Source organism: Nelumbo lutea, chromosome 1 (genome assembly GCF_056320005.1).
Source record: "Nelumbo lutea isolate HS-2025 chromosome 1, American lotus-T2T, whole genome shotgun sequence".
In the NCBI taxonomy this organism is placed as follows: domain Eukaryota; kingdom Viridiplantae; phylum Streptophyta; class Magnoliopsida; order Proteales; family Nelumbonaceae; genus Nelumbo; species Nelumbo lutea.
The window spans coordinates 10,026,422-10,033,189 of record NC_142684.1 but is presented as its reverse complement, the minus strand read 5'-3'; positions in this window follow the sequence as shown (position 1 = coordinate 10,033,189).

Sequence of the window (6,768 nt, the reverse complement as noted above, 5' to 3'; positions counted from 1 at the left end):
AATTAAAATAGCAGCTCAAGAAATATTCCAAGTCCCCAGATATATATTCTATTCATTCGGTGTATTCTTCGGTGTAACCTTCTCAATTCTCGGTGTCATTTGGTGTTCTCTTGTGGGTGTATGGGTTACTAATTTTCTTAGGCTATATGTGTAATTTTGGATTGCTCGAGGCGCTGCTACTTTTGGGGATGGGCTTGCTGACTCCTGCAACATACCATAGCTCTCTATTTCCAAAATCAAGGTAAGTATAGGAGACACCCCGTGCTTAATTGACTTTCGTTTTATTTTAATTTTGTGTCCTCTTTTGGGTGTATGGCTTACTAATTTGCTCTGGTTATATGTGTTGGTTCGGATTGCTCGAGGCGTTGCTACTTTTGGGGAGGGCTTTCCGACTATTGCTCCATACTATTGTTTCCGGTTTCCGATAACAATGTAAGTATACAAGACACATCCCTTGCTCAATGGACTTCCATTTTCTTTTAATTCCTTCAGATAAGTGACTGACTATTTGTCATCAAGCTTTGAGTGGTGGCTCGACCGGAAATTGGCTGCCATTCAAGATAGGGCTGTCAACGGGTGGGATCCGAGTACGTTCTAGGTAGAAGCACTCCCGAACAGATCATTAATTGGGACAAAATCTTAGACCCAAAACCGTCCATTTTAACCTAAAATACACGTTGAAACAATAACATAGGTTTGAAACAAAACCATTTAAGCTAAAAAGACCACTTTTCTTATTTAAATCGCGAACTAAAATTTAAACTTTAATCATATATCGTTAATAAAATTGATAGAAAAATAGTAAGTTACTTATATGTTAAAACGTTAAACACCTTTATTTATCTATCTATCAGATTCGACACTTTAAACTTATGATAAGAGAAAAATTATAAGAAAAGGAAGGAAATAACATATGAGGCTAACAAAATAATCGGTTTTGGGAATGAATCGATTCGGGAGGGGCGAGAACCGAAACCGACCCAATCATTTATTTCAACATAATCATGGAACCGGATCCTTTATAAATGGTTGGGTCTACTCGGGCCAGTCGGGTGGACCCGAAGCGTTGACAGCCCCTTCAAGAACACGAACGATGAGAGCGATTGTGCTGCAGCGGGGTTGGTATCCCTTTTTCTTCTCCCTTCGGACCTGTACTTCGAGGTAAGGACCTTTCAATACCGCACTCGTTGTTCGTACCTTTGTTATTGAAGCATATGATGTTGTCCTGCGAAGTTGATTTTGGATTCGCACGAATTAATAGATTCTGCTAATGCAATTTCTGCCGTGTCATTGCAGGAACGTTCTAATGGGTTCGCATTGTCAACTGCCGTGTCATAATGGTTGCGATAGTGTAAGCCAACATCGCTTGTATCTGTTTAAACTTTTTATAAGGGCTTATGTTGCTTTATTGCCGTTTTTGTGCTTGTAACGTTTTTCAATTTTCTAATACTCCCCTTGGCTTCTACAGGCATTGCCACTCCAATGAGACTGCGTCGTGGGAGCTGATTCAAGCGTTCGAATTTGAGTAGCAGTCCGCCGAGGCTTTGCATACGCTGGAGTCCAAAATAAGCCACTCTAACCCATTTTTTCTATATTCACTTCTAAACTATTCCTTGTCCACCTGTTTCTGATTTGATATTATTGACAGGTGTAGGGCGTGAGCGCAAAGGAGACTCGGAAGGGATACGGATGCGGAAGCTGCGCAGGTATGTGTTTTTCGTACAATGTCTGCATACCTAAATTATATCATTTTCGGAAGACAAGGTTTGCCGGTCGTGGCAGTGGCTATAATATCCTTGGGTCTTATGGGAGCAGGCACGAAGAATGCCCGACTCACGGGCAAGATACGCAACCTCTCGCGAAGAAACTGTAAGGAAGCTGATCAACTCCTCGGTGTAAGCTTCTTAATTCTCAGCTTCATTTGGTGTTCTTGTTTGGATGTATGGGTTACTAAATTTGATTGGTTATATGCGTAGTTTTTGAATTCTCGAGGCGTTGCTACTTTTGGCGATCGGCGTACTAGCTCCTGTGCCTTACCATTGTTCCCGGTTTCGATATCAATGTAAGTATAGGAAACTTCCCGTGCTTAATTCAGTTTTGTTTTCTTTTGACTCCGTAGGATAACTGAATGGATGTTTCTTGTGGGTGTGTGGGTTAATAATTGCTCTATTACCATTGTTGTGCTTGTTATTTTTCTGAATTTGTTAATAATCCTCATCACCGACATTTTCATGCATTGCCGCTTCCAGGAAATTGCATCCGCGGAGCCGATTCAAGCGTTCGAATTGTAACAATGAACAGCCACGGCGTCGCATACGCTGGAGTCCAGAATGGGCCACTCTAACCCATTTCTTCTGTATACACTCGTAAACTTTTTTCTTTCCACCTATTTCTAATTAGATATTTTTCGCAGGTGAATGGCGTGGGCGCAGAAAGAAGGCTCGGAAGTGAAACGGTTTCGGAAGCGGCATGGGTATGCGCTCGTTGTAGAATGTCCGCATCCCTAAATTTGAACATTTTTGGAATATATGGCTTGCCAGTTGTGGAGGTGACCATAATATCCTTGGTTCTTATGGGTGCAGGCACGGAGAATGCTCGACTTGCGGGCAAGATGCGCAACCTCTCGCGGCAATACTATAACGAAGCCGATCAACTCTTCGGTGTAAGCTTCTCAATTCTCAACTTCATCCGGAGTTCTCGTTTGGGTGTGTGGGTTACTATTTTGCTTTGGTTACATGCGTAGTTTAGATTGCTCGAGGCTTTGCTACGTTCCCGGTTTTCGATATCAATGAAAGTATAGGAAACATCCCAAGCTTTCTTCAGTTCCGTTTCCTTTTAATTCCGTGGGATAAATGACTTGATGTTGTCGTGGGTGTGTGGGTTACTAACTGCTCAATTGCTGTTGTTTTGCTTGTAACTTTAATTAATTTATTAATAATCCTCATGACTGACACATTCACGCATTGCCACTTTCAGGAGATTGCATCGGCGGAGATGATTCAAACGTTCGAATTGCAGCAGTGATCAGCCAAAGCCTCTCTTACGCTGGAGTCCAGAATGAGCAACTTTAACCTCTTTATTCACTCTTAGACTTTTTATTTCTCCGCCTGTTTCTGATTAGATATTCTTGACAGGTGAATGGCGTGGGTACGGAAAGGAGATTCGGAAGTGATACGGATTCGGAAGCGGCACAGGCATGTGATTGTTGTAGAATGTCTGCATTCCTATATTTTAACACTTTTGGAATATAACTTTGCCGGTTGTGGAGTAATATCTTTGGTTCCTCTGGGCAGGAACGGAGAATGCTCGATTTGCAGGCAAGCTGTGGAAGCTCTCACGGCTTTACTATAAGGAAGCTGGTGCAATCTTCGGTGTAAGCTTCTCAACTCTCCGCTTCATTCTGTGTCCTCTTTTGGGTGTATGGCTTACTAATTTGCTCCGGTTATATTTGTTGGTTTGGATTGCTCGAGGCGTTGCTACTTTTGGGGAGGGCTTTCCGACTATCGCTCCATACTATTGTTTCCGGTTTCCGATAACAATGTAAGTATACAAGACACATCCCTTGCTCAATGGACTTCCATTTTCTTTTAATTCCTTCAGATAAGTGACTGACTATTTGTCATCAAGCTTTGAGTGGTGGCTCGACCGGAAATTGGCTGCCATTCAAGATAGGGCTGTCAACGGGTGGGATCCGAGTACGTTCTAGGTAGAAGCACTCCCGAACAGATCATTAATTGGGACAAAATCTTAGACCCAAAACCGTCCATTTTAACCTAAAATACACGTTGAAACAATAACATAGGTTTGAAACAAAACCATTTAAGCTAAAAAGACCACTTTTCTTATTTAAATCGCGAACTAAAATTTAAACTTTAATCATATATCGTTAATAAAATTGATAGAAAAATAGTAAGTTACTTATATGTTAAAACGTTAAACACCTTTATTTATCTATCTATCAGATTCGACACTTTAAACTTATGATAAGAGAAAAATTATAAGAAAAGGAAGGAAATAACATATGAGGCTAACAAAATAATCGGTTTTGGGAATGAATCGATTCGGGAGGGGCGAGAACCGAAACCGACCCAATCATTTATTTCAACATAATCATGGAACCGGATCCTTTATAAATGGTTGGGTCTACTCGGGCCAGTCGGGTGGACCCGAAGCGTTGACAGCCCCTTCAAGAACACGAACGATGAGAGCGATTGTGCTGCAGCGGGGTTGGTATCCCTTTTTCTTCTCCCTTCGGACCTGTACTTCGAGGTAAGGACCTTTCAATACCGCACTCGTTGTTCGTACCTTTGTTATTGAAGCATATGATGTTGTCCTGCGAAGTTGATTTTGGATTCGCACGAATTAATAGATTCTGCTAATGCAATTTCTGCCGTGTCATTGCAGGAACGTTCTAATGGGTTCGCATTGTCAACTGCCGTGTCATAATGGTTGCGATAGTGTAAGCCAACATCGCTTGTATCTGTTTAAACTTTTTATAAGGGCTTATGTTGCTTTATTGCCGTTTTTGTGCTTGTAACGTTTTTCAATTTTCTAATACTCCCCTTGGCTTCTACAGGCATTGCCACTCCAATGAGACTGCGTCGTGGGAGCTGATTCAAGCGTTCGAATTTGAGTAGCAGTCCGCCGAGGCTTTGCATACGCTGGAGTCCAAAATAAGCCACTCTAACCCATTTTTTCTATATTCACTTCTAAACTATTCCTTGTCCACCTGTTTCTGATTTGATATTATTGACAGGTGTAGGGCGTGAGCGCAAAGGAGACTCGGAAGGGATACGGATGCGGAAGCTGCGCAGGTATGTGTTTTTCGTACAATGTCTGCATACCTAAATTATATCATTTTCGGAAGACAAGGTTTGCCGGTCGTGGCAGTGGCTATAATATCCTTGGGTCTTATGGGAGCAGGCACGAAGAATGCCCGACTCACGGGCAAGATACGCAACCTCTCGCGAAGAAACTGTAAGGAAGCTGATCAACTCCTCGGTGTAAGCTTCTTAATTCTCAGCTTCATTTGGTGTTCTTGTTTGGATGTATGGGTTACTAAATTTGATTGGTTATATGCGTAGTTTTTGAATTCTCGAGGCGTTGCTACTTTTGGCGATCGGCGTACTAGCTCCTGTGCCTTACCATTGTTCCCGGTTTCGATATCAATGTAAGTATAGGAAACTTCCCGTGCTTAATTCAGTTTTGTTTTCTTTTGACTCCGTAGGATAACTGAATGGATGTTTCTTGTGGGTGTGTGGGTTAATAATTGCTCTATTACCATTGTTGTGCTTGTTATTTTTCTGAATTTGTTAATAATCCTCATCACCGACATTTTCATGCATTGCCGCTTCCAGGAAATTGCATCCGCGGAGCCGATTCAAGCGTTCGAATTGTAACAATGAACAGCCACGGCGTCGCATACGCTGGAGTCCAGAATGGGCCACTCTAACCCATTTCTTCTGTATACACTCGTAAACTTTTTTCTTTCCACCTATTTCTAATTAGATATTTTTCGCAGGTGAATGGCGTGGGCGCAGAAAGAAGGCTCGGAAGTGAAACGGTTTCGGAAGCGGCATGGGTATGCGCTCGTTGTAGAATGTCCGCATCCCTAAATTTGAACATTTTTGGAATATATGGCTTGCCAGTTGTGGAGGTGACCATAATATCCTTGGTTCTTATGGGTGCAGGCACGGAGAATGCTCGACTTGCGGGCAAGATGCGCAACCTCTCGCGGCAATACTATAACGAAGCCGATCAACTCTTCGGTGTAAGCTTCTCAATTCTCAACTTCATCCGGAGTTCTCGTTTGGGTGTGTGGGTTACTATTTTGCTTTGGTTACATGCGTAGTTTAGATTGCTCGAGGCTTTGCTACGTTCCCGGTTTTCGATATCAATGAAAGTATAGGAAACATCCCAAGCTTTCTTCAGTTCCGTTTCCTTTTAATTCCGTGGGATAAATGACTTGATGTTGTCGTGGGTGTGTGGGTTACTAACTGCTCAATTGCTGTTGTTTTGCTTGTAACTTTAATTAATTTATTAATAATCCTCATGACTGACACATTCACGCATTGCCACTTTCAGGAGATTGCATCGGCGGAGATGATTCAAACGTTCGAATTGCAGCAGTGATCAGCCAAAGCCTCTCTTACGCTGGAGTCCAGAATGAGCAACTTTAACCTCTTTATTCACTCTTAGACTTTTTATTTCTCCGCCTGTTTCTGATTAGATATTCTTGACAGGTGAATGGCGTGGGTACGGAAAGGAGATTCGGAAGTGATACGGATTCGGAAGCGGCACAGGCATGTGATTGTTGTAGAATGTCTGCATTCCTATATTTTAACACTTTTGGAATATAACTTTGCCGGTTGTGGAGTAATATCTTTGGTTCCTCTGGGCAGGAACGGAGAATGCTCGATTTGCAGGCAAGCTGTGGAAGCTCTCACGGCTTTACTATAAGGAAGCTGGTGCAATCTTCGGTGTAAGCTTCTCAACTCTCCGCTTCATTCTGTGTCCTCTTTTGGGTGTATGGCTTACTAATTTGCTCCGGTTATATTTGTTGGTTTGGATTGCTCGAGGCGTTGCTACTTTTGGGGAGGGCTTTCCGACTATCGCTCCATACTATTGTTTCCGGTTTCCGATAACAATGTAAGTATACAAGACACATCCCTTGCTCAATGGACTTCCATTTTCTTTTAATTCCTTCAGATAAGTGACTGACTATTTGTCATCAAGCTTTGAGTGGTGGCTCGACCGGAAATTGGCTGC